This window comes from Centropristis striata, chromosome 12, assembly GCF_030273125.1.
Source record: "Centropristis striata isolate RG_2023a ecotype Rhode Island chromosome 12, C.striata_1.0, whole genome shotgun sequence".
NCBI classification, from domain to species: Eukaryota; Metazoa; Chordata; class Actinopteri; order Perciformes; family Serranidae; genus Centropristis; species Centropristis striata.
In genome coordinates this window covers 10,733,193-10,747,373 of record NC_081528.1, presented here as the reverse complement: position 1 = coordinate 10,747,373, position 14,181 = coordinate 10,733,193, and positions in this window count along the sequence as shown.

Sequence of the window (14,181 nt, the reverse complement as noted above, 5' to 3'; positions counted from 1 at the left end):
GAAACATAATTGGCAATCATGGAGCCCGAAGCTACAGGCCTGTAAGCGCTAATTTGCAATCACAGGGTGGGGCAACGCTTGCACTCCAAGACTTTTCTGTGTGTGTGCCCCAAGTGTGCATATATATGTGGGAATGTCTAAGTGTGTGTGTGCTCATGAGCCACAAAGTGCAGAAATAATTCAGATGCATGATCAATTTCTGTTACTGTGGGCGATGGTAAGCTGTGCAAAAACAGATTAAACCTGGCATGTACCTTGGTAGCATTCACAGCTGATTAGTGTGTCCATTTATTTATAGAATAATATTTCATTGAAGTGGAGTGGTGGCAGCACACACTCCCTTCACAAAACGGCTCAACTTCAATGCGTTGCAGCGCTTTGAACATCAGTCCGCAACCAAATGCACTGAAAAAAGTATTTTATCAATTTTTTTCCCTGCTATTAAAATTAGCACACAACAATGCAGCTCTCCCTCCTCTCAGCTTTATAAGACATTTTAGTGTCTTTCAGTTTGTTGCTTTGGTTAATGGCCAACAACTCAACTTTGTTGTACTCTCACCTCTCTCATCAGCATTGATTTTAACCACAGCACACAGATGTTTCAACAAAAAAGGTGCAAAAATCCACTGGACACCACCTGCTCAGCACAAAATACAGGTGGAAAGAATTTGCAAATAGCTGGCAAATAGTGGAAAATGTAGCAGCTAAAAAGCCAAACGCAACTTTAACTCATAAACTGTTTAAATTATTGACAGTCTCTGAGTTGTCATCCATAGATTTCTGAAGAGCAAAATTGAAGTTTGGTATGTGTGGTAATGGCTGTCCCCATCTTGGTAGCGTCTGACTCCTAAAGAGTTGGAGCAGGGGTGAGTTGAGGCATCACTGAAAGCAGACATGCCCTTAATGCATAACGTTAAGCCTTTATATAATGTCAACAAGTGAGTTCAATAGAAATGAACCGCACATTGATAATGAAGGGGGAAATAAGCCAAAGAGACCAAACCGTATTTTTGTACCAGGCTGTAAACATGTTTATTTCTGCGGTAATGTTGGCTATTTTAACATAGGGGTCTATGAGAATTAAAACACTTTTGGAGCCAGCCTCAAGTGGCCATTCGAAGAACTGCAGCTTCCTGGCACTTCTGTTTGGGTTCATCGGAGGTTGTTGACTTGTTTCAAACCTGTTTCTGGAAATTAACTTGATTTTATATTTTATTATTTTATTGTATCGCAGCTACGTGTCTCACTCTTGTTTCAGTTTTCGTTTATCAAGAACATTCTATCAGCAGGCTGAAAAAGAAAAAAACCCCGCTTATTTCAGTTTTTAGAATTCAAGTGTAGACAGAAGTGACACAATGAAATATCTTTTATAGTTTGCAGACAAACTGTACTTTACTGCATTTTATATATGGACAAATATGTAGATTTAATCTTTTTATCCGAGATACATTGCTGTCATGCTCTAACGCAGGCATTCTCATTGGAGGATTTCCCCCCCCTGTCAAACGATGTTTCAATCATGAAATATATCTCCTTTTTTGTCTGCTTTTTGCTCATGTCAGTTTTCAGATTATGTTGCCTCTTTATGATGGCTGTAGAGCCCAAAGGCCTTTGCAGTAAATAGAGATTTGCTCTTTTCCCTGTCAGATTGGACAAGTCTTCCCTGCTCTGTATCCTCGGGCCTATACACAAACAGTTGACAGGCAAACTGTGTGAATCACATGAGTGACCCCTCAGAAAAATGAGGGAGCACGCTTTGCAGTTTCAAGGCAACTGAGCTGCATAAAATGATGTTGTGTTTCTCAGCAAAGCTTCCCTCTGATCAGAGAGATATGATGATAAATATGTCAGCAGTCTGGACGCATATTTAGATATTTACTTTAGGGAAAATACGTGAAATGTCTGATATGAAGAAGGGACCAAAATTAAAATGTCATGTTTTTTAAAGGACAGTTTGAATCTTTTCCAATTAGCTTATGCTATTTTATGTCTAACTGACAAATTGCAATGCAGAAACATCCATCAAACATTTATCAACCTGTTGTTGAATCTTATTTTACATAAAATGTGTTTGGAATCACGTTCCACTCCAATTCATATGCACTTAATTGACAAAATATCAGTACAATATGTATTATTTTTGATTCTTCACTTCACTTCACGTCACTTGATGATGATAATATAAAAATAAGACTGCATTGGGAAAAACTAACAAAAAGTCTCAGTGACTTTTTGATTTGTGCTGTGATCCTACAGGGAATAAAGACACCTGGACAAAATGACATGTTGATATTTGGAAATGACTCCCTCTCTGAAGCAGTTGTAGTCGAACATCTGCTGTCTTCATGAAGATAAGGAGGCTAATTGATTTGATGGGGGTCAAAGGTCAAGCTGAGGCCTGTCAGAGACTGCCCCCTTTCAGCACATATTCAAGAAAAAAAGGACCTGAACTGCTGAGTTGAACACTTTTATTTATTTTCTGAATTTTAATTTCTCCCCAGCAGACCTCCTCCAGGCGCAACAAACTATGAAATCATTAAGTCAGATTGCTTCCACTGACTTTATTTCTTCTATATGGGTCATGAACTTGTGTCCCTCTACTCCAGAAACTGGTGTTTGCTGCTTCGCTACGGGCTCGTCCAGCCTAGCAGACTGGAACTAACAACCGCTCTCTGAAATATTTATGTCCCTGGAGAGAGAGAGAGAGAGAGAGAGAGAGAGAGAGAGAGAGAGAGAGAGAGAGAGAGAGAGAGAGAGAGAGAGTGTGTGTGTGTGTGTGTGTGTGTGTGTGTGTGTAAAACACAACATCCAAGCTAATGTGTGCACTGCATTAAAGCAAAGGTTCGTCTTCATGTGCCTGCAGGCTGTTTCTTCCTCTGTCACTGTCAAAGATTTCTTGAGTGGTTAGATATTCATAAACATGGTATTATATCAACTTCTCAAACAGTGAGCAACATATTGCTCGTTGTTTTAAGAGCTCATGGATTCTGTGAATTTTCATAGGCGTGCATTCATCACAGCTGCAGTTAAAGAAAGTCGTTTATTTTAAAGGAGCCCATATAAAATACCATAACACATTTTTATGTTCTATGATAAAAAGTCATGTTTATTAATTTAATTGAAAGAACATTTCCAGGTTATTTCAATTTTGGTGTCATGTTTATTTCATTTCTAAGCCAGAAGCATGTTTGAAGGCGAGCAAATGTCAGTAGGAATCTCTCGTTGTACAGATAAACTATGTGCACACACACACCTACGACAGGTACATTGTGTCAAAGTTGAACAAGGAAAGTCGGTTTTTAATCTGTAATCATGTGACTGCTCCTCATTGTGCCCTGTCTGATTCATGGTGCTGCATTATAAAATTGCAGTAAAAAAAAGTTGATGAATTTATATATATATATATATATATATATATATATATATATATATACATATATATGCTGGAGTAAAATCAAAAACCAGTGGTGACTTATTTTAAGTGCTTGTTACATAAGTTACATAATTATTTAAATCAGTTAGCTTAATGTAGTTATTTGAACCCAAACCATGATCTTTTCCTTAACCCAACCAAGTAGTTTGTTGCCTTAACCTAACCAAAGAGTAACAGTTTCAGAAAGTTAACCACATGTTTAAAATTTGGGATAAAATGCGTTTCGCCTAAAATGTAATTGAGAATGCATCTTTTTTGGACAACAACATCCTTTTTAGGAAACAGGATTGTTCATTTTTTAGCTAACTCTAGGGGTTACAATGTCAGTGAGTCAACCTGCGTGTCCACCACTTTGATCAAGACTGAAATATCTCACAACGACTCCACAGTAGCCATAGTAGAGGTGAATCTAATGATTTTGGTGATCCTCCAGCTCCTCATATAGGAACAGGTCAAAGTCGTCACTTATCCAGAGAAATATCACAGCATCTACCAGAAGTACTAGAACAAAATTACATTACTCAAACCAACACAATTGTGATTGATTGAATGAATGAATGAGCTGGATACATTCTCTTCATTCATACATGAATGAGTCATGGTATCACTACAGTTTCTGTTCTTAAATTCAACACAAACTTCTCATTGTAAATTTATAACCCCTCTGAATAATTGACTCTAAAACAACACAAAAAAAGGCGTCTTGCTGCTACATGTCATCTCCAGAAATCTAGGACACAGCAATCGACTCATGAACACTGTAAAACAGTTCATACAGTTTGTGCATCATTAATGACAAATCTGCTGATAGAGGTGTGTGATGTTTGTTCCTCTACCTCTGCACAGGACTGAGTTTAAAAATATCACCCTGATGTGTTTCTGTTACATAAGCACCACAGAACGAGTTACAGGCGTCATTCTTCATTCCTTTTCTCCTCTTTTTTGAATTTCAGTGTTAGGTTTTGTTCCAAATGCTTTTCACATGGCAGCACTGAGGTTTTGACACACGTCAACATGACATGACATTCATGACATGAAAGTGTCAATTTCTTTGTGTAAGCAGGGCAACAACACCACACAGCTTTTAGCACGTACAGCATGTTCCTTTGCTTCTTCAATTTTAATTCAAATAGTACATTTGGCAGTGTGAGACCCTTGTTCAAAAACATCTATTTTACTTAAGCTAGACGTGGCATAGCTGGCATATTATTCACATATAATTCTAGCCGATATGGTCGTTATCAGACTATAGCATGGGTGTTTATCAGCAGTTACTGTCTCATAAGTATGGGCAAAGATACTGGATTTAAGTAGGATGGTGCATTAGTCACATTTAGGATTACAAAAATGAGTTTGCTTGGATGTTTGTAAATGGTTTCAGCACAGTTTTGCAAGACTTCGTGTAACGTTAATGCTATATTGTGCGAGTGAGTTACAGAGACAAAAACAGGTCTGGAACAAATTTAATTTGCACCTGATTTGTTTATCAGAATAATGCAATTTTTGTGTCAGAATGTTCATAAGACATGCAACCCTTGAAAAATGGGTCCAATATTTTTACTTTTGGACAAAAGACTGAAAGTGAGTACAGATTATGACTCAGATCACACATGCAGGAACTAAGTGGTCAGTGACCAGTCTAAACTGTATCTGGTTTGGGCAATTAGAGACCTACTCTACCTTGTAGTTGGTACAGTAAGTAGGTTAGGTAGGTAGGTTATCAGCTCATTCAAAGTCAGCGGCGTCCTGTAATGGCCGTATGTTATTATGAACAATGGCAGGCCAGTAGTGCATCACAAATAGAGTTTTTCCACCGGAGGCGGTTCGGTTTTAGTGACTTTTCAGACCCCTCTAGCGACTCTTTTTCAAAAAAGCGACTAGTTACAAATCTAGCGACTTTTTCTTGTGCTATTGGAGACTTTTAGAGACTGGTTGTCACTCTTCTTAACATCGGCCCATCCCTCGTCCCAAAGCACTCATAATCGGCACAGTCCTCCCGCAGCAGTCTCTCCCAGCTGCAGTCAGAGCCAGAGATGTTGACCCATTAGCGTCCAGTCTGCAAATAAATCCCACATGCACGACGTCACCGCTGGCTTACAGTCAGTGTCTCTTTTTGGTCACTTTTGCTGGTCCTGAGGCCGGATAAAGGAGGAGAGATGGGATTGTGACAGGAGACAGTGCATTTGTAGTTCCAAACAAATTTTGTGTGTTTTTAAATCTAATATAATTAATTTATTTGATTTGTTTAACTGCAATGTGATTGATGCAGGCGAGCTAGCATGCTTACGTTAGCGGGCAATTGATATCGTGCTAACATTAGCCGGCGATTGATATCATGCTAGCGTTAGCGGGATAGCAAGACCAAAACCAATGTCATTGATACGGGCTAGCAGGCTAAGCTAGCGGGCTAGCGTTAGCTTACTACATAGTCCAACATTAACATCTTACGTTCGGTGTTAATAAGAATGTATTCGGCATCCATAGTAATTACAATGAGTAGCACAGATGTGTTGTAGAGACATGTAATCTTTCGTTGTTATTATACTTGCTGAGAGGGCGGAGACATATACAGACATTAACAGATGCAATGACGAGGCTCTACAGCCTGTGGAAAAAGCAAACATTTCATAGCTGGTCTGCAAGTTAAAACAACTGCGAACCAGCACTAGAACCAGTTCCGAACCGGCCGAGAACTGGCTCTGGTTGAAAAACCCCAAGAGTGTGAAAGCAAAGGGGGACGCAAGGGAACGTAGTATGTTGCTTTTAGGGCAGATGGAAGGGATGATGGAAGGGTCAAACAAAACCAGGACTTTCACTCAGGAGGCTTGCGTTTGTGTCCCATGTTAAACCAAAATTAAATGATATTATGGCGTCACTGAACTTCAGTGTGTCATGTTTTACGTAAACAACTAACCTAACCTAACTAAACTAACTAACCTTAGAAAAGAAGTGTTGTAATCTAAACCGGATAAAACTGTGGCCTTTTTTCGGTGCCTTAACCTAACAAAACTGAATGGGCTGATAACAAGCTACTGGACCTACTAAAAGGGAGAGTAGGCCCCTACATGTCCAAACTTCTGGTATTATAACTGCTGATAAATGCCTAAATCAACAGTGTGATAATGTCCAGTCAGTTATAACACAGTTTTGAACTACTGCCCCAATTTCAGTCATCAAAAACAGCATAAGGAACATAAATTAATAAATAAATAAATAAATAAATACATGCAAATAAAGAAAACAAAATAGTAAAATATATTGCTATGCTTTAATAATTCCCTTGTTTTGTTCAATCAAAATAAAAACCAAAAACTGAGAGGCTGAATCCGAGGGTTGCTTGGCTTATGTGTAATTGCAAACAGACAGCAGCCTGTATGACACAGAATTGCCATGGAGAACTGTGTGCTGTGCCCTAAAATACTGTAGCACCAAAATTGGCTGCTTATGATGCTCGGTGGAAAGAATGTGCCATTAAATGGGATTCTGTGAAATGAAACAAATGAAAGTTGTCGTTTTGTTGTCTGTTTCGAACGTTTGTTGACCTCCACTCCACATTTCTTCCAGTGTTTAGGGAGAAGCTCGTCTGTGTGATTTTATGACCGTGATACCGGTTGTTTAAAGGACACACACTCTCAGCTGAGGCTGCAGTTTGTGTTTGTGGAGGCCATAAAGTCAATTAGAGCGAGGTCTCAGCAGGCTTTCCTGTTTATTGTACTTCCTCTTTGACTGATCTGAGGCACTGATGCAAAGACTTGTCGTGGAATATCATGACATCTGAATCAAGTCATGTTTGCATGTCACCATTAAAAACAGTTAGAAACTACATAGGTTGAAATCATTATTGTTGGAGTATTGTTTTTCACAAGATGCATTTTTAGTCTCACTGGGCCTCATAAATGTATCAGAGATACTTATAATGTAACTGCTTTGTTGTTTTATATTAAGATGTCTGTTTTGTGGTCAAATAGTAGCCTGTCTAATCAATTCCAAAATTGTAAAGTAGGGGTCTCAGTTTTTCTTCCAGTGTTACAAAATGAGCCTCTTGTTAAAAAAAAGGAGTGAATAAATCATAATCTGCCATCCCGTCGGACACCCTAAAACACCCAGCTCAGCTGAGAATATAAATATTGTTTTGCTGTTTTACAAATAGATATGCATGGCAGAGCTTTCTGACTTTTTGGCAGTTGATATAGACATGATATCATGACATGATATTTTTTCCATTTTACAAACATAGTGTAGTTTTCATTTAAAGTAAATGAGTCTCATTATCTGGAAACAGCAGAATGAGGCATATGTGTATATGAACATAAGAAAACGGCAGAAATGTATCCTGTTCAGAAATCACCCAACATCTGTCTTCCTTTAGGAAATAAGAATTTAAGACTCAATAATACGATAAAAACTTTTTTAGAACACTTTTACACATCAACATCTTCATCCAAATTGGGCTGAAGATACCAAATTGTGAACACATATCATGTTTTTTTTTACATTGATAAGGTGAAAGTGTATTTATTGTGTTTTAGCCATTTTTTGTCTTCAAGTTCTGAGGGAAATATCAGCCTGTTCATCTGCTTTATGATCACCAACTAGCCTTTTCCTGCAGGTAGAGCACAGTGAGATTTTGAGCTTTTTAACTGAAAAGAGCTTCAGCCAAAAGTGATATTAAGCAGTAAGAGTGAACCAAAACAGTACATTTACATCCGGACATATTTACAATGATCTGAACTATAAGCTCTGTAAAACCAGGGAGAGCAGCAGATTGTCTTTCACTCTGTCACATTGTTTTCACATTATCATTTACATCGATTATAGTCTTTGGATTATTTCATGCTCCAGCAGAATACATATGGGTAAGTGCTGTTTTAAAGTACTACTTCACAACATTTTTCATACATAAGATGTCTGGTTTTCTACTCTGTTTGGCCATTTGATACAACAGAAATAGATTTAACAGATTCCCACCAAATAAACCTGTTTTGCATATGTGCTGTCCTGTCTGATCCGTCCTTCCAAATATACTTTCTCCGGTGGAAATAAATTCATGCATTTAATGTTTCCTGGTGCACCACCGATTTATATCAAAGATGGAGATGAATAAATTACCAAAACAGGTCCATACTTATTTCTTACACATCTGCTGATGTTACAAAAGCCTGGCTCTGTTGCTGTGGTCAAGGCTGTTGATAAGAGCAGGTTGTGGGGGGGTTTGCTCTGCAGTGACCTTGCAACAAATGGCTCAATTATCCGAGGTACCAGCTTCAGACTTCATGCATTCTTTGGTTAACCCCTTGCTGTCACACACAGTCACACACACACACTCGCTCAAGTGTGCACCAGCCAAGGAGTTCAGAGGTCACCGCACTCCGAGCAGAGCCTCTTAACTTTTCTTCCCTCTCTTCCACTTGGACTAATTTGGTGACTTAATGACCAATGCCTTGCAGGAGGAGTTGGCCTGCAGGAGGTTATAAGCGGGTAAGTTGAAGTCATATGCAGTTAAATTTCTCATAAATGCCAGGTAAAGTGTATTGAAGCCATAAAATGCTTCATAAAGATTCTTTGCAGTTAAAAAGTTGGATTAAACAAGGACCTCTTTATACCATAGGAGGTGGTTTTTAGTTCTGTGACAGTCAGGGACAGTGAAAATCATCGTCTCTGTCTGTGAAAATCGAAAACTGTTTCATTAGTCTTAAAGTCTTTAAATAAAACCTCAGCCCCATTTTAAATTCTCACATAGTGTAAGCAGAGTGTGTGAGATGGAATGTGAAATGAAAATCAATCACAAATGCTTTTGCTGTTAAAAATCCCTCCCAGTCTCTCCCTGGTCTTGTTTTGTTCACAGCACTTTCCTTCCACATGAGATCATTCTGGGTCGCTGCAGTATTTTGCCACACATATAGCTCCAATTACTACCAAAGATTGTTTACTGCGATGTCGGTAATAAGCATTTAACATTATCCTAATGTTGTAAACTGCAAATGAAAAAACAGCTTTAAATGGGTTGACTGAATCGTTTTGTACCATTTGCATAAGAAGAAAAACAATCTGAAGTAAACTGCAAACTCTGTGAGTGAAAAAGTGAGATTAATCACAACACTTCCCTCACAGAGCTGAACTGAATGCTAAAATTAGAGGTTTTTCAAAAATCTGTGTCGCGACCCACCCATGAGCTGTGGGAGTTTCTGAAAGGGTTGCCAAGAAAAAATTAAATTATTAACCAAATATGTCTGTCTCTCGCTTCACTGCAACTCCCTGCTGTCCACAATTTTAACCTCTGCTTTGAAAGATTCTTTAGACATTGTAGGTTAGGATGAAATAACGCTATCAGTATTTAAGCTGCATGAGCATTATTGCTGCACTGAAGTCATTTACTCTAGTATTTGCATGTGTTTGGTCAGAAAAACTACATTTGTGAAAAATATATATTGGTTCCCCTTAAATAATTAAAAAGGCATATAATTAGCATCAGTATCACTAAAAATCTGCAAAGCATTCACTAGCATAGTATTTAATTTGATGTACGAGCTACATTATCTAGCCTGTGAACCAGAATCTGCCATGTTCATGTTTTATTTCCTCCAGCAGAACTGCCCAGTCACTCTCCATTTCAGTCACATTTCCACCCGATGTGGCCTTCACCAAGCCAGCCACAACCGTTAATCTCACATAAGGCGGGTTTGGTAGGATGACTCACATCTAGCGCAACTCATGAAACTTAGATCAAACTGATTCTGTTACTGCGTTGTGAGACCCATCTCCCCTAAAAAACGACAATACAGGGCAGAAAAAATACGACGCACATTTATGTTTTAGACTTTCCTCGGCCGCCATCTTGCTGAGGAAGTAATAATGATTGATGTTGATGCAGAGTTTAAATGGGGTATAGCTCTAACAAATTGAGTTTTAGTACTTTTTTGGGCAGTCTGTGGCCTAGAGGTTAGGAATCAGGCTTGCAACTGGAGAGTCGCCGATTCAAATCCCGGTACTGACAGGGCTAGGACTGAAGTGCCCTTGAGCAAGGCACCTAACACAGCTCCCCGGCGCAGTAATGTGCTGCCCACTGCTCCTTGCATGGTGTGTTCACTTGTGGGATTAATAAAGTAATCTTCTTTTTAATTTGGGAATGTTTATGGATTTTTTTTGGACTGTCTTATCCCATAGGAATAACCTGTATAAACTTTCAGAATAGTTGTAGTTCCCTTTCAGGTAAGGAAAAGATTGTGGTCTTGGTTAAATATTAAAAAACAGTAGCCCGAAGGACAACACACTTGTTTACTAAATTAACATTTTACCAAAACCACCAAGGGTCTTTCCCCTACCTCAGTTTAAGTTTTGTTTCCTAAAAATAACCACAGTTGAGGCCGTTGGCTGTCTCTTTTGGCTTTGTCCTGTTAAACGTCCGTGTGTATTACACACCACATCCTGTAATTTCACGATTGTTAAAATGCCGTCTGGAACAATTAGTTTAATTACTGAGCAGCACAGTGAATGTTCATTCACCACCTCCCACTGTAATGTTAATTCAGTGGATAATTCCTGAGCATACTAGAACACATAACAAACCTATTTCCTGCATCAGTTCTGAGAGAATAGGTGACTTTTCTCTGCCGCAGCCCCATACCGACATTTAAATTGGAGTATTTTTAATATAAAAATCTTGCCCAGTGTAGCTTTAAGTCCCAGGATTCATCCGGAAAATTGATTTAATTCATTTAAAGCCAGCATGCAGCGTGGTTTCTTTGTTCCAGTAATAAGAATGCATTAGGAACTGCTTCACAAAATGTAACCTGGAAGCACAATAGCGAGACAACAGGGACTTAATGCCTAGAGAAATATACAACTGATCTGCAACATTTGCAAGCTATTTTCCTCTCTTCCTTCCATCTCTCTGTGTTACTCCTCCCCTGTCTCTCTCTAAGCGTGCTCCAGCACTCCGCTAATGCATTTCAGAGAAGATTGCTCTGTCAACCTCTTTAAAGGTGGCGATTCACAGCGTGCCACTTCCTTCCCCTCCACAACCAATATGCAATTATTGCCTAAAGTGGGCTCTACGCCGTACCAGGTGCTGCAAAATTGTGTGTTTTGCAGGAATGCTATCCATCCAGGGTATACTGACATTATGGGCCTTTTATGGTAATGCATTATTATTCCTGAGCAGGTTTTTGAAAAAAAAAAAAAAATCCCCCAAAAACGCCGCCACAGTCTAAAAAGCATGTGAAGTGACATTGTTGGTGACTTTGGGGGAAGTGCTCTTTTATAGGAACATAGCCTGTCTTGCTCCATTGTTGTTTCTGTGCTGGGACGGGAGAAATAACGAAGGGGGAAGATACAGGATACACAAACAAACAGGGTTTTTTTGTACAACACAGGCCCACAGCAGCCTGCACCAAGCTTTTAAAGTTTTTTATTCAAAGTGTTATTTATTTATTTACCCGAATACGACCCCGAAGTTTCTGTAAGTGTTGCAGGTTTCGTTCCAGAGATGAAGAAGAAAAGAGTGGGTGTGGTTGCGGCTACAAAGAGTCCAAAAGTATCGTTTTTTTACTTTTTTGTTTTTCTGTTCATCAGCATTCTCTCAAAGCTATGTGTGGATTTATTTCTATTTATGTTGATATTATTTTTAGAGGACAGATGGACCTTGAAACAAAAACACACTTGCTCAGATTGAAGTGCCGTTCAGATTTCACATACTGTTTGATAAAGCAACCTTTAGACAGGGTTTACAAACTGTAACTCTTAGCTTTATTAATGGTTAATACATTTGTTTTCATTAATGACTTACGACCCATTAAATACTGGAAAATAATTTATTAATAAATTAACATGAATACAATAATTTGTTTTCATTAGACTTAAAACAGATCTATTAAAAATATTAATAAATACTTTAATAATAAATACATATGAATAAAAGTATTTATTTTAATGTATTGTTTACAACTGATCTGTTAAATATTGGAAAATAATTTATTAATAAATTAACATGAACAAAATCATCTGTTTTCATTAATGGCTTATAACTGATCTATTAAATATTAAATAATTTAATAATAAATAAATAAATATGAATAAAATTATTTGTTTCATTTATTGCTTACAGCTGACCCACTAAATATTGGAAAATAACTGATTAATAAATAAACATGAATAAAATAATCTGTTTTCATTAATGGCTTACAACTGATCTATTAAAGATTAAGAAATAATTTGATAATAAATAAATATGTATAAAATTATTTGTTTTCATTAATGACTTATTACTGATCCAACATACATTACAAAATAATTTATTAGTTAACTACTTTAAATAAAATAATTTGTTATCATTAATTACATATAACTGATCTATAAAATATTAGGAAATAATGTATTAATAAATTACCAAGAATACATTTTTTTATTAATGGATTTTTACTGATCTATTAAAGATTAGAACATGTATTAATAAATTACCATGAATAAAATATGTTTTCCCTATAACTTATCTATTAAACATTGAAAAATCATAAACATGATAAAATAATTTGTTTTCATTAATGAATTATAACTGACCCATAATACATTGGAAACTAATCTATTAGTAAATGAACATGAATAAAATAATATGTTTTCATTATAAGCTTATACCCGAAAATTAGAAAATAGTTAATAAATTAACATTAATAAAATTATTTTCATTAGTTACTTATAACTGTCCCATAATACATTAGACATTAGCAAATTAACATAAATTAAATAAATTGTTTAAATTAATGGCTTAAAACTTATTACAGAATAAAAATAATAAATACATGTACATTAATTTAATTATTTGTTTACATGTCATTTTACATTTTCATAAAGGACTAATCTATTAGTATATGAACATGAATAAAATAATATGTTTTCATTATTAGCTTATAACCGAAAATTAGAAAGAAATGATAAATTAACATTAATAAAATAATTTTCATTGATTACTTAGAACTGTCCCATAATACATTAGACATTAGCAAATTAACATAAATTAAATAATTTGTTTTCATTAATGGCTTAAAACGTATTAAAGAATAGAAAATAATAAATAAATGTACATTAATATAGTTATTTGTTTTCATGTCATTTTACATTTTCATAAAGGACTAATCTATTAGTAAATGAATACGAATAAAACAAGTTTTCATTATTAGCTTATAACCGAAAATTTGAAAATAATTAATAAATTAACATAAATAAAATTATTTTCATTAATTACTTATAACTGTCCCATGATACATTAGACATTAGCATTTTAAAATAAATTAAATAATTTGCTTTCATTAATGGCTTAAAACTTATTAAAGAATAGAAAAAGATAAATAAATGTACATTAATATAATTATTTGAAATGTTATGTCATTTTACATTTTCATAAAGGATGCCTCAGTGCATGTTTTGGCATTTCCTATATGTGCAGCTCATTCAGCATTGTCTAAAGTGTGTTCCTGAGGATCATGGTGAATGTAGGCCACCATTGTGGTCCAACTTACGACTGTCATCTACATTTGACCCATCTGGGTCTGCTACAATGACCTTCCTTTGTATACAGTTTGAAACAACAATGCTGTATTCAGAGAAACAGAGAGTCCGCAGGGGCTTTCTATTGCTTGTTTATTTTCTCTTGGACAGAGACAACAGCCACCAGCACCAGCATGCTGGGCAGTGGGTACACAGTTGCATTGAGACACTTCTTATATAAAGATTGCTTCTTGTTAAATCGTGAAAAG